Source organism: Crotalus tigris, unplaced genomic scaffold (assembly GCF_016545835.1).
Source record: "Crotalus tigris isolate CLP2741 ecotype Arizona unplaced genomic scaffold, ASM1654583v1 scf7180000023687.2574627, whole genome shotgun sequence".
In the NCBI taxonomy this organism is placed as follows: domain Eukaryota; kingdom Metazoa; phylum Chordata; class Lepidosauria; order Squamata; family Viperidae; genus Crotalus; species Crotalus tigris.
In genome coordinates, this window is record NW_024100118.1 from 863378 (window position 1) to 878050 (window position 14673).

The window sequence follows — 14673 nt, forward strand, 5'->3', positions numbered from 1 at the left end:
TCAGTCTGCCATTTCTTCCCCCAAAATTTAAAATGATACATCTCTTGAGGAAAAGGTGCACCATCATCTTCTTCAAGGTCAAAGGCACCACCCCATCTCTCATTGAGGCCAACAATACAGCATGGACCCAACTACAGTTTATCTCCTGATTCCCTTAATAATCCTGGAGGCACCTGAGTCCAATAAACAGATGACCAATCTAATAAAGCAGAGAACCCTGTCCATTTCCTCAAGCATCACTAACTCAAACGGATTCAAGGTTAGAACAAAAAGGGAAAAGTAAAGCAATCCAAATAAAGGAAATAGATATTACACAGTGATGTAAGCAAGTATAAAAGTATGCATTTGGGACCAAAATTCTAGTTTCTCATTTGTATAATGCAGAAATATGACTGATGTTAATAATGAGATTTTGAGGTTCTGATGGATAATATCTACTCAATGTATAACTGCTATAAAATATATTAAAATAATTGGCCATATTGCCAGTATCATGATATCTTTATATCAATGATCACACACTATAAATGTGTATATTGTGTTCCTCAAAAAGAACAAATGCCTAAATGACTGAAATGATAAAGTTCAATCTGTTACAAGAAAGGCTGTAACATTTAGGTATTTTTTCCCTTAAAAATCAAATGAGCATTTTGGGTGGGGGGGGGGAGGTGCCAATAGAGGCATACAAAATAATGTATGAACTTGAAAAAGCAGATTTGGAAAAAGCATTCTCATAACACCAGAACCCAATGTCATTCATTTGATTGGCAGGGGATTTCAGAAGAGATAAAAGGAAGTTTTTCATATGCTTAACTTGTGAAATGCACTACCACCACCAGATGGCCATCAACTGGGACACATTTTCAATGGACAGATTCCTTAGGAATATAACTATCAGTCATTACTATTATTAATTATTATGGCCATATGTTACCCTCAGTATCATAGACTTTATGCCTCTCAATATTGAATATTGAAAAAGAAGCTGCTACATTCCTACATCTGTCTGCTACTTAAGGGTAATCAAAATAACCCTACAATCATTTTTATCTTAAACTGGCTTGAAATATGCATCTTACTGTGATTCTACTAAGTGCTTGCTAATTTAAAGTCAATAGATGGCACTCTGTCCTTGAACTAGTTAGCTCTGACCTTATGGTCTCACTGTCTTCTTACGTGAGAATTATTATTTTCATAAGAAATGCTAAAGACACTTTGGTTTGGATGTATCATCACTTCTTAGTACTGCTAGTGTGGAATATAAAGCAGAAGAGAACCACTTTTAAATCAGATGTGTTTTCTTGACAGTGAGTTATTTAACTGAATTGCAAATTGAGGAAATATAAAATGCAGCCAATCCTTTTTAAGGTTAACTATCTGGCTAAGTCTGTAATATTATAGACATTTCACTGAGACAAACCCCTCTGAACATGTCAGAACTTACTTCTGAGTAGACTGAGGTAGACTTGCCCAATACATCTGAATTTTCTACCCTAATAATTCACATTCAGCTACTTTGGTCTTTTTTTTTCAATTTCATCATGATAGTAACTTTTTAGTTCTGCCCATCTAAAGCTCAATTGTGAAGTACAAAATATACCACCATCATCTATTGACCCCACAACTGAAGAATCCTTTAGTGGACACAGTTGCCATCAACGAAATACATCACAACCTGAACATTGTTGCGCTATGAATAGAGCAACAACTCTCTGACAAATAATTTACCTATCCCTGAAGATGAGCAGCGTTTTTATAAGGTTCATTTATATAAGTATTTCTTTTTCTACATGTCTCCAATACTTCAGGGGGAAAAAATGAACATTGGGGTGAACTCATTCAAGTGCAAAATGTCCTTTTAATTCTGTATTGTATGCGTGTCTTCACACATATGTACCTTCAAATCACTCTTGAATTCTGTCAATTACCTGCACAGCCCTTGTGATTTTCTTGGGAAGATTATTAGAGGGAATTAGCCCTGGATTTCTCTCTGGGACTGAGCGAGGGAGATAATGGCACAAAGCCACTCCACTGGCTTCATGCTTAAGGCAGGACTAGAACTCATGGTCTCCTGGTTTCTAGTCTGGTTCCTTTAGCCACTAAACCAGCCTGGATCTCTTTCTCTCTCTTCAGCAGTTGAAATTAGTCAGTACTTGAAAGACTGTTTCCATGGAAATCTTCAAATAGGTCAGGAATAGGCAACCTTGGGTCTTCTCAGGAATTCTGGGAGTTGAAGTCCATGAGTCATAAAAGAGCCAAGGTTGCCTACCCCTGAAATAGGTAGTCCTTGACTTACATTCATTCATTTAGTGACCATTCAAAGTTACAATGGTACTGAAAAAAGAGACTGATGAGCAGTTTTCATACTTACAACTACTGCAGCATCTCCATAGTCACATGATCAAAATTTGGGCACTTGGCAACTGGCATGTACAGGTAGTTCTTGACTTACAACAGTTCATTGTTGTTCATTTTCACTGAAAAAAGTGACTTATGACCTTTTTGCACACTTATGTCAATTGCAGGATCCCTGTAGTCACATCATCAAAATTCAGGTGTTGGCAACTGGTTCATATTTCTGATAGTTGCAGTGTCCCGGGGCCCTGTGATCATCTTTTGCAACCTTCTGACAAGCAAAGTCAATGGAGAAGCCAGATTCACTTAACCATGTTACTAGCCTAACAACTGCAGTGATTCACTTAACAACTGTAGCAAGAAAAGTTGTAACATGGGGCAAAACTCACTTAACAGATGTCTCACTTAACAACAGAAACGCTGAGGTCAATAATGGTCATAAGTTGAGGACTACCTGTATTTATGACAGTTGCACTGTCCTGCAGTCATGTGATCATCATTTGTAACCTTCCTAACTGGCTTCTGAGTTGCAAAACCCATGGGGGAAGTCAGATTTACTTACCGACCGTGGGTTTCACTTAACAACTGAAGTGATTTGCTGAACAACAACAGTGGAAATCAAAATTGAATGGCTCAGCTCTGGTTCCTGCAATTACTTTTGTTTGAATGGTTAAAGATTAGTTGTGGTGAAAGTGCTGTGACACTCATTAAAGGAGGCAAATTTAATAATGTTTATTGAAGTTTTTAAAAAGACAGTAATAAAAGAAACTACAAACTAAACTCAGAAAAGAAAAAGAGAACAGAAGGTGCAAGAAAGTGGGGGAGGAAGAAAGGAAGAAAAAGTAAAAAATAAGCAAACAAAATATTTAAAGAAGTGACTTCCAATCTTAATCACAACAAGTACAAACTTGGTAATTCTTCATCTCTTCTAACAGGGGTCCCCAACCCTTGGTCTATGGACTGGCACCGGGCCATGGCATACCAGAAACCAGGCTACGTAAACAAGCAAAGCCCCATCCTTAGGATGCAGGCAGCACACAAAACCGTGCTCCATCTGGTCTGCAGAAAAACCTCTCTCCATGGAACTGGTCCTGGTGCCCCAAAGGCTGGAGGCCTCTGCCTTATAAGGTTACATGCAAGTATTTTTTCTTCAATCAGAATAGAACTGGAATGGACCTTGAAGGTCTTCTAGTCCAACCTCCTGCTAAAGCAGGAGACCCTATACCAATGATGGCAAACCGAGTGCCCAAAACCCACCCTGCCCCTACCCTGCCCCACTCTGCCCCTGCCCCGCCCCCTGCCCCACCCCCTGCCTGCCCCCACTCTTGCCCCGCCCACAACTTCTGAGACCAAGCTGTTCCACTGGTTAATTGTCCTCACTGTTCGGAAGTTTCTCCTTAGTTCCAGTTGCTCCTCTCCTTGATTAGTTTCCATTGTTTTTTCCCATAAACCATATGCAAATCCATAAATCATTAACATTTTCATTCCTGGTATCAGCAAAAGTTCATAAAGAATTCTCAGAATTCTATAGAAACTTATCTTATTTTAGTCTTGGTCAAATAAATCAACACTGTACTCCTTTTTGCTTCCAGAAATCTTAATGTTTATTTCATTCATAGGGTTTGATCTCTCTTCATTTTTTTTTCATCTCAGAGGCTTTCTCAGGGCTTTAACAAACTTCTTTTATAAATCCAGTAAGGAGTCCCTGAACAAGTCATTCTCTTGGCTTATCATTTCTATTTCCACCTTAACTGTCACCTCTGTTTTATAATCCACATTTTTTTTCATGTTCTAGTATTTCTTTATATTCTAACCCCATACTATGTATGGCTTTAAATATAAAAACTATTACCTATTCAGCAGTTTTATAAAGAAACATGGCAAAATCACGTGATTAAATATTCCTTTTTTACAAGAATCTTGCTACCTCTGGAAAACCAGCTTATCAAGGAAAAAAAATGGTAGTCCAAGCTACTTCCTGAAGACTCTGTTTCTTTTCCTTTCTTTTACTATTTTTAAAGATTCTGATTTTGCTTTTAAAAGAGTTAGAGCTGCCTGGTATAAAATAAATATGTGCTATATTTATTCACAATCATCTTAATCATTACAGAGAAAAGATACGCTTAAAAAAACTCTGTGTTAAGCATCCCTAATTCAGTCTCTACTCTTTCCACTCCAGCCATCCCACATGTGATTCAGGAAAATGTTCTTCCATTTAACGATGCTAGTCTAAGCAAAGTGTGCTAAAAAAAAAAAAAAGCCTTTAAACTTGTTTTCCCCTTTTGTATATTTTGAGGAAATGCCTCAGACTGAAGAGCTCTGCTGATGTTCACCTATGTGATTGTTCTGTCTGAGGGCCTGTAACTGCTTTGAAGTTGGCTACTCAATAAGTAGTGAAAGTGACCTGACTTTAAAATAGTAGCATATCACTGGACTATCAGGAAGATGAAATTACTTCTAGTAGCCATTCTTTCATATCCCACAGTCTTGACTATATGAAATATATTTTTAGATTTATATTATTTTTATTTATTTCATTTATATTCCTTCCATCTTTCCATCCAATATACACACACTCAGATGCATGTGCACGTACGCACACATGTGTATGGCCACAATATAAATACATCAATATTAAAATCAAACCAAAACATATTTAAATCCTCAGCTAAAGAAGTAAAATTTAACTCATTTCCTAAAAGAAAGGTAAATGAGGTAAAATGAGGATCCAGATTGTTGGGGGCAATATGCTAACATTGTAAACCACTCAGAGAGTGTTGTAAAGCACTGTGAAGTGGTGTATAAGTCTAATATTGCTATTGCTACTGTTAACAGAGTTAGAAAGATCATGAGAATATATTTTATAATTTGGAAGGAAGGTAGGTGAAATCTGTCTACCATGTGCTTAACAAAAGACCTTTGAAAATACAGATAGATAGATTTCCACTGAGTATTTAAGTGCCCAGACAGGACTGTAATTGAAGAAGCAGTCTATCAGCAAATTAATCCTTACACAATCTAAATTCTAAAGGCTACAATCATGTGATTTGTGCTAAAATAGCAATGAACAACCAAAGCAGATCTTTCATCATGGCACGATTGGATCACATCACTGTACTTTCATTTGATTGCTGACTTTGTGTTATCTGAAGTTTCTGTACTTTCATTAAGGCAAGACTTATGTGGAGTAAATTGCAATGGTCTATGAATGGAAACAGCTAACACTCTAAATATAGGTTTGAAAATGTATTTCATACTATCACCATCATCTGGAGATCCAGAAATAGTTGCAGTTCAAGGGTTATGTACAGACCATAGTCAACTATCCATTCATTTAGTATTGAATTTTATAAGCATTTCAGTCAATACTGCTCTAAATCAACAATATAACACACAACACAGAAATACACTATAAAGTTATGGCAAAAATTACAAGATGTATTCTATTCCCGCAATTGGGAGTTCTACAGCACTTAAGGCCTAAAGGCTTTCTGCAATAGCCAAATCCCAGCAGGCCAGTTGGGTGGCAACTTGTTTCAAAGCAAGGGAGCCTTCATACAAAATGTTCTCTTTTGGCTCCCTCCTATCACATCTCCTGATAGGGGAGGACCAGTGGTGGGATTCAGCCGGTTCACACCACTTTGACAGAATTAGTAGTTAACGTTTTGTTGCCCAGGCCCAGAATGGACTTTTGGAAATCCACACAGAGAACCGGTTGTTCACATATTTGAATCCCATCACTGGGGAGGACCTTCAGCAAGCACCTGTCCTCTGACAGATGCATCATCTTCTATGTGTTACAGAAGGACTTGGAGACAGATCTTCAAGAGACTTTCTAGGGCTGAGCCATATACTATAAGGCTTTGTAGGCGTTATCCAGCATTGCCAATTTCTCTTTTAAGAGAAGTAAATCTTGATAGGGAATATTCTGAATTTCCAGACCCAGGTTTTCTCGCCAATAGATACTTTTCAGTGTTGTCTGAATTGCATTTCAGTTTTTCAATCTAATTGGCACTTCTGGGAGGTCCAGACCAGAAAACCTAATAGGAAACTATTGAATGATAACTTATGTAACTCTAGCTTATAATTATGACTTACTCTACTCACAAAACCCCTCTTTCTTTCTATACATAAATTTACCTCCTTATATACATTTATGTACACTTTAATGGATACTGAGAATGGTATTTCAACTGTGTGTAGTAAAGGTGGAGGGGCTGACCATCTCTCTCTTTCTCATTGTTTATATTCTTAAGCAAGCAGCAATTTGCGGATACAGGCATCTGACTTCCAAAACAAGACTCTGTATTTGGAACATTGTGTTTGTTTTGAGGACATTCCACCCATTGAATTAGAAATTTCACCCTATGAAATCCATCATAAAGATATAATACTTGAGGAATTTCTTTTCCTTTGGTTTATTTTTCCAAACATTTTGAGAAAATGAGATGGCTATCTGCCGTTTCCTTATTTTTTTGCAGGAAAGCTAAGGGTTGTTGACTTCCTCTCCCCTCCCTTCCTTCCTTCTTTCTGAAGGTACAGAACTCATCTGAGAAAAGAAGAAAAAAAAAACAAAATGAAGTGATTGTTCCTGTTCTCTTTCTTAAGTCATTTGGAACGCTGTCCCTCCACGTTTTCTAAATGCACTGCAGCTGCCACACGAGAAGTGACAACTTTGCCAATTAGGGAGCAATTACAAGCATTGGGTTACTACCACTGTCGGGTCAGCACCTGGTAAGTTAACCTTCCAAAATTTCTTAAGGCAGCCTGTAAACTAATAATAAATGAAAGTTGAAAGATCAAATACATGCTTCTTTGTGGATCCCAAGCAATTCAGTTTGGCAGGAGCTTAGTAGGTGTGTTTATGTATACTTGTGTGCATTCTACAATTAACTATACAGTACTCCAGTTTTCTAGATACCTGATCAAACAATCCGAAATTTAAAAAGTGGTGGTAATTTTTACAATACAGTAAACATTTTTCGTGCTTTCTGAAAGCCGCAATCCTTTTTGTTTTAGTGCATTTCCCGATGTGAAAGACATGCTTCAGATCCTTGTGAAATCTCAAAATAGTTCATCTGAGAAATGCACTTGCTTGTGGCCCTTAGTAGCTAATTGATTTAGTCTGGGCTGCACGGGGGCCTGAATGATCTCTTAAAATTTTCTAGTTTTAAGCAGAAGGTGGAGGCTATAATTATATGAACAGCACCTTGTGTATAAAGTGTTAATATCTCAAGTGCTCTCTTTCCTGAAAGTGTACAATACCAATGAACCAACCACTCTGCATCATAAGCAGTAAAAGATTCTGAAAACTGCCTTATAAACAAACACACCAAAATCTAGGCAACATTTCTCTTAAGTAAATTCCAGTTACAAGGTTTATTCTGCTCAGGCATGAATTGTACTCTCCCAGTATCTTGTTCACTGCGATTTTAGCTGTATTTTAAGTTTTAATTATACGCCAAGACATCTAGGAGTAAGCCTTACTTTCACTATAGGGTAAATTAATTTCCTTTCCTTCTTTCCTTTCCTTTCCTTTCCTTTCCTTTCCTTTCCTTTCCTTTCCTTTCCTTTCCTTTCCTTTCCTTTCCTTCATTCTGGAAGCAGAACAATGCTGGTACTTAAGTTTAAATGTGAAGTATTCATAGCATACTGAAGACCCAGTTTTATCACATCTAAGCTATCTGGGAATTATATTTAGAAATTTTAGAAATGAGTTCCATTGTACAAAACTGGGGTTATTTCTCAATAAAGCCATGTTGTTACTAGCCTCAATATTTGAAATGAAGAGCCCTCTTCCTCAAGCTCCAATCCTATACAGGTTAAGCAGCGTTGAACAGATTGCAACAATTCTGAAGAAACATGTATAGAATTGTACTATGCACTATGTATTATGATATTTGGGGATATCAGAATTGGGCTGCAAAAATCTGAATTGCCGCTAAGCAATACAAAAGAATTTTAACTCTATTATTTAGTGATTGTCTAGATTTTTGCAGCCCAGACTTTCTGGTCTTAACTAAACTGTGTCATGGTTCCGAAAAGAAGCAGTCTTGACAAACTGAACTACTAAAAAGAGTCCTTTTTTAGTAGCTTACAGATTGTTTCATATTTTGTTGCCTGAAGTTTGTCAAGCATCCATAACTGCCAATTTTCAAGAAAACTTTAGAAAATATTTTGTTCTGCTTATTCTGATTGAGATTTTATCTGAACTGTGGCTTCTGTGCATTTTTAAAAAGTGCTTTGCTGGATGTTTCTTTTAATGTTAGTTTTATTAATTCTTTGTTTCTTTTATTTCATATACTATGGAAGAATTTTGTTCTTCCATCGGCAAATATAAAAATATTTTTAAATAAATAAATAAATCCCCCCAAAGTTTGGGATTAAAATCAAGTTCATGGCAAAGTGGGAGGGTTTTTTCTCACATATGACATCATATGCAATTTCCTATTATTTACAATACTTTACCAGATTTGTTGGAAATTCTTAAAGGTATGCATGCCAATCTAATTGGTAGATTTATTGGCTGTCTTTTTAATGAAATTTTCTCTGGTTGAGGTAAGCGATACAGGAGAAGTTAACATTCTCAGAAGTGTTATGATCTGAGGCATAATTTAAAATATCAGTAATCTTTGGAAAAGCTCATATATGGGTCAGTTAAGTATACAGTGCTTAACCTACAGTAATGTTAACTTTTAGATAATATTTTATATTTGTCATATTTAAATATACAATAAAACATATTCTTGTAGCTAGAGATTCATTCTGATGGTTGTTTTAAGTGAGAATTGACAATTTAAGGGCAATCAGAATAGAAATAAAATAAAACATTCAATTATTATGTTATAAGGAAAAATTAACTTTTTCAGGCAGACAGTTTGGTATGCTTCCTTGCTTAAAGATTTACTATCATGCCTTTGTACCTTTAAGAGCTCAAAAATATAAAATTAGAAATTAAATAATGAGCAAACATTGGAAACTATTAAATGAGTATATAAATATTAATTAAAATAAAGTCCAAAATACCAACACATGTCAAATAGCAGAGAGAGAGAGATAATGTGCAGTACTATATGCAATAATTAATCATTCAATGAATTGGAATGGCTTTTGGAAACAATGTTGTCTTTCAGTTAATCCATAATAATTTTCAAACGTGCTTGGATTGGCACATTGTAGTTAATGCTGCTTGGATAGTTTGGTCTTTGCACATTGGATGAACTCAGCTGATTAAAACGATTCAGTTCATCATTGGATGAACCCAGCTGATTAAAACTTATTCAGGCTAAACACAGTTTAGTACAAGGTATAAGCCAGAGCAGTGTAAATTCCTAGTGTTCTTGATTATGCTTATCTATCAACAAAATTTCTAGCCCACATATTCCTTGTTAACGAGTCATAAAGTAATAAATAGTTTGAAAAATAATATGATAAAGCTTTTTAAAAAATGATTACAAGAAGTTGATGGTGACAGTCCTCTGAAAACTCACATTGTTGATGATAAAACCAATAATAACCCACCTATTTAAAATCATGATCAGCTAGTGTTATACTGAACCTATGCAGAACTGTAGTAGAGAGTCTGTTTTAAATAATTTGGCCTTGAGTCAACACTGAAATGAATCCATTAAACAGAAAGAAGATAGTGCTTAAAGGAAGAGGAAGATAAACCAAGAACTAGATGAGTTTTCATAAAAGTGAGAATACTGAACCACATTTGGAATTAAATTGATACATGTTTTAGGAAACACTCAGAAGATCCATGTAAAAAATTACCTTCTGTAGGTTTCACTTCCCCTGAATTAGTCATGTTGGTGAGCGATAAATCTTCATCAGAGTATGAAGAGACTGTGTCATTATGTCATTGGAATCTTCTTTAGGGTTACCAAATCTGGACAGCAAAAGTTCAGACAAATCCTGACTGTGAATAATATTTAAGAGGAGGAGCTTTCTTAAACATTGGCAATGATGATACCTGGAGATCAGGAACCCCATTGTCTATGGAGACTGAGCAATCAAGTCACAACTATAATCAATGAATGATGGACAGAAGTGATATATATTGTCTACATACAAGGGAGTAGTCTTACAACAGACCTGGTGTATGGAGTGCCATAGTCACAGGGCTAACCCTTTCACCCATTTGCATCTCAGTGTTGACATAGCTGGGACTATGCCACAGCAAGTGGGAAAATACTGTTTTCATATTGGAGTGCCTCAGCTGGACTTTGGCACACCCTGAGTGCCTAGCTGGTACAACATGGCTGCTGCAGTGTGAAGTACAGTCATGCTTTCCAAGAATGCTAAATGAGCTGTCCTTATGCCACAACAGAAAGGTTCTATGGATGTGGCTTTAGTTTTCTTCAGAGTCTCCGAAGTAGCTACATAAATCTGGAGATTAAGTCACATAATACATGAGCTCCTTATAGAAATGGAACGTATGCTGGGATAATGTCCTTAATATATGATGTTGCAGTGTCAAATGAGGACAATATCTATTGTCTTTGCTCTGAATTGTCTTCGTGACAATAGCTGTATTAGGATTGGATGAAAATGGTTGAAAGTGAGGGCAGTAATTTTCCATCTCTTGAACTTGGCTACATGGAATCATCACAAAAAACAAATTCTACTTCAAGGGAATGGTAGAAACATTCTTTTATTTTGAATTGTTGTTAGAGATGAAGCATTTCTGTATCTGCCTATAATTCATTCTCCGTAGATGACCAAAATACACTGTTTTGTGAGTTGTGAAAAAATGTTGAAAAAAGCCACAGCTCATCCTACCTCAGCCTGGCCCAGAGATGTCTGAAACATTATAGATTGTGGCTGATATATTCACTTTGTGTTGGTAGCTGTCCTTTCTAGAAGCAATAAAAGACAGGGTTGTATATCTTGAACTCTATGGGTGATAGTTTTGCTCCTCTGCATATAGACTCACTCAACCATGAATATCAGGACTGTGCACAATGTCAGATTTGAAGACAAAAAGCTTCTACAACTCTTCGAACCAAGCTCACATTTTCCTATGAAAAAGGAAACAGTCTATTTGTTGAAGGCCCCCAGGCAATTCTAGGAAAAGATGCAAGTAATTTAAAAAGTTGCAGGCAGATGGTCCGGGAGCACTAATATACTCAATATGTTCTAAAACACCTTTTCCCCTCTAAATTTGAAGCTCTGCAGAGCCCAAATTCATGTGATTATTGAATTGCCAAAGTAGTTATAAATCTCATATAAATTTGACTGTGTTCTATGTCAAACTTTAAGAGGTTTGACAGATCTTCACTTCCAGTTTAATGTATATATGAAGTAAAAGAAGAAAGGAAGTGATTTATGCTGGGAAAACACTTTATGCTATAGCCTGAATCAATACCTGAAGGTAATTTCCCATAGAGAACTGAGATGTTAGCCTTCCTATGTGCTCATCTAAGACATGGATAATGATGGTTGGCAACAATCTACCAGCTTTTAAAGCAAAGGAAAGTCAAAGTGAGATCATAAGCATATCAGCTGATTCACTTAGCAACTGTTTTGCTTAACAATCAAATTGGGGGCTCAAATTTGCTTATAACTATTTATGTAAATACTTTTCAGAGATTTAGATACATTGTTGAGTTATTACTTTGTCCATTTTTCCTGTCTTGCTATAAAAAGTATTAAAGTATAAAGTACAAAGTGAAAGCCAATGGTAAGGCCCATGTTCTCCACAGATGCTCATACATTGAATGCAAATTCACCTGAGACTTTGCCATAATCAGGAACCCCAATGTAATCAGGTTTCTCATAATAAAGGATGCTTGGTCAGCTGACCTACTTACAAAGCCATTAGGATTACAGGTGTGCCTCATTTAGCAACTGCCTTGTTTACTGACTGTTCACAGGTATGATGCTGATGAAAACGTAATTTTATGATGAGGCTTTGCTTTTACAATCTTCGTAAGTATAAAGCAAAGGCAAGCTGAAATAAAATTGTAAGCACAGTCATGGTTTTCCTTAGATATCACCCCATTTAATGACTGAGTTGCTGGTCCCAGTTAGGGTCACTAAACAAGGACTACCTGTATATCCCCCTCCTTCTGACTTTTTCAGCCCTTACAACAGCTAAATGGCTAAAAAAAATAAGTTTCTGATCAAATCACATTTAGAATTACTTTATAGGAAAAATTGTCTTCTAGTGATATTTCTTATCCTACAGCAATAAGTTAAGCCTTGAACTTTGGGAGCACCTAGTGACTGGTGCCAATATTTTTATGGTTGCTAATGCAGAACACATTTCAGTATGGTAATACATACCTAATGAATGTGCATATCTGCAATTATTCCTATTTTTTTAGGGAAAGTAGTATCTTTGCTGTCATCTTTACCACCTAGCCCCTGCTGGAATACTTTTTAATGGGTTTTCCAATATTTTTAAAAACTCAGGACAGCATCTAGCTAAACTGGCCTGTATTGTGAAGCTAAGCAGCTTCAGATTTGATTAATATTTGAATGGGAAGATATCAGGAATTCTAGCACTGTAGGCTACAATGGGAAGTTGGAAAATTTTCTTATTTCCTGAAATTTGAGGGAGATACAGAAAGGCTCCATTCCCTGTCCAGCAGCTATTTATTTTGAAATATATATTTAGTGCATGATTTAATCCGTTTCAAAACAATAGCCCCAGAAAAAAAGATAGAAGATGTGTATTATTTTATGCAATGTCAAATACAAATGAATAAAGAATATTAATATTCAGCAACAGACAACATGAATATCCACATTTGGATCTGTTTCATCTCCTATTAAACCATAATGCAGTTCATTTATTTGAGGATAAATCAGTCGTGACTCCTAGCAACTGCCTGTTGTTTTCTTGGCAAGATTTTCAGAAACAGTTTGCTATTGCCTGCTTTCTAGTGCTAATAGTATATGAATGGCCCAAGATCACTCAGCTGGCTTTGTGCTTAAGTCACAACTAGAACTCATGGTCTCCTGGTTTCTAGACTGGTGCACTAATCAAACTGGCTCTTTTTTATTTGTCTTAGTCTTAGCACACTACACAGATGTAGAGTTATAATGGTATTTGTGTAATGCATTTGTGTTCTGCTGTTTGTCTGGAAGCTCAAGGCAGCAAAAAGAGGAGTCTGCTCAAGACCCTTAAGACAGCCTCAAAAAATGTCTGGCTCCAAGTCACGGTTGCAAGACCCAATCTGGATCTGTCACCAGAACCAGAGGTTTTGCTTTCAGACTTATGCTGGAGCCCATGCTCAGGGCACATTCTGGTAGAGAGAAGCTTCCTCAGGATGGGCTCTGGTACGAGTCCGAAAGCTCAGAAAACTAAACCTCTGGTCCCGGTGACCGATCCAGATTGGATCCTGCAACATTATCATGAGACACGTATACTTGTTTTCATTCATCAAAGTCACAGTGATTCAGTATTGACTTTGCCTTCATGGAAATAATTTACTATCATTGATAACTTCTTTATGCTTGGTTTAGGCTAAAGTGCACTGAGTGATGGCTTTAGAATTAAATGACTGTGAATTTCATGTAAAACGGACAACAGGATTGCTATGTCACATAACATTTGATTTCTCATAATACTAAACAGTATAGAAGAGAGATTCCTGTTCTGTATACTTCAGAAAATTTGAAACAAAAGATCACAGCATGGGTGCTTGTACTTTAAATAGTTCTGGTGCAGATAAAGATTTTGGAGGGTTAGAAAAACTGTTGTACAGCACTGCTCACTATTCAAGGTACAGGAAGCTGGTCTTCTCTTGCTGTTGCACTTGGCAGCATATTTAGTATTTAACGCTTACTTCCTACACTTAGAAATAAGAACGTTGTGTACAAAAGGAGAGAATGGAGTTCCAGTCCTCTAAAGATGATAAATAATTACCTTTTCTTTTGAAAAAGCATAATAAAACATTAAACTGGCAGCAGTTAGGATCACTGGGAATCAATGTAGATGTACCAACATTTTCTTCTTGTCATTCGAGGCAAATGTGATTCATGCTGAAGTCAACTGCTATTCCCACTTCTGTTGCATTACTCACAGTTTAAAATAAATTAAAATTTAATTTGGATGGTGCTATTGTTCCTTTTAAAGGATGACAAACCACACATAGTTAAAAGCAATTCAAAATTCAAAAAAGCCATTCTCATTTTGCACTCCTCTCTAGCAATGTGCAATATGCATGGATAAACACACTAATCTGCAGCCTTGAAGGCTAAACTGTATATAGTATTAGGGACTTCACTTTGAGTGGACATCCCCACCTCTTTCCATCTCAGAAAGCAACTGTAAAAATCATTGATTAGGATGGGCTATCAGCCCAA

At 36.5% G+C, this 14673-nt stretch overlaps 1 protein-coding gene across 3 annotated transcripts in view; it reads left to right on the forward strand.

Annotated features, from left to right (window-relative positions):
* The first annotated feature begins 6899 nt into the window (after window positions 1-6899).
* Window positions 6900-14673, forward strand: part of ZNF366 (zinc finger protein 366) — a 28286-nt gene continuing 20512 nt past the window's right edge. For all 3 annotated transcript variants that reach the window (XM_039320777.1, XM_039320775.1, XM_039320778.1), the window contains exon 1: window positions 6900-7089. The gene's annotated coding sequence lies outside the window, so the exon portion shown is untranslated. The remainder of the gene's footprint in view (window positions 7090-14673) is intronic.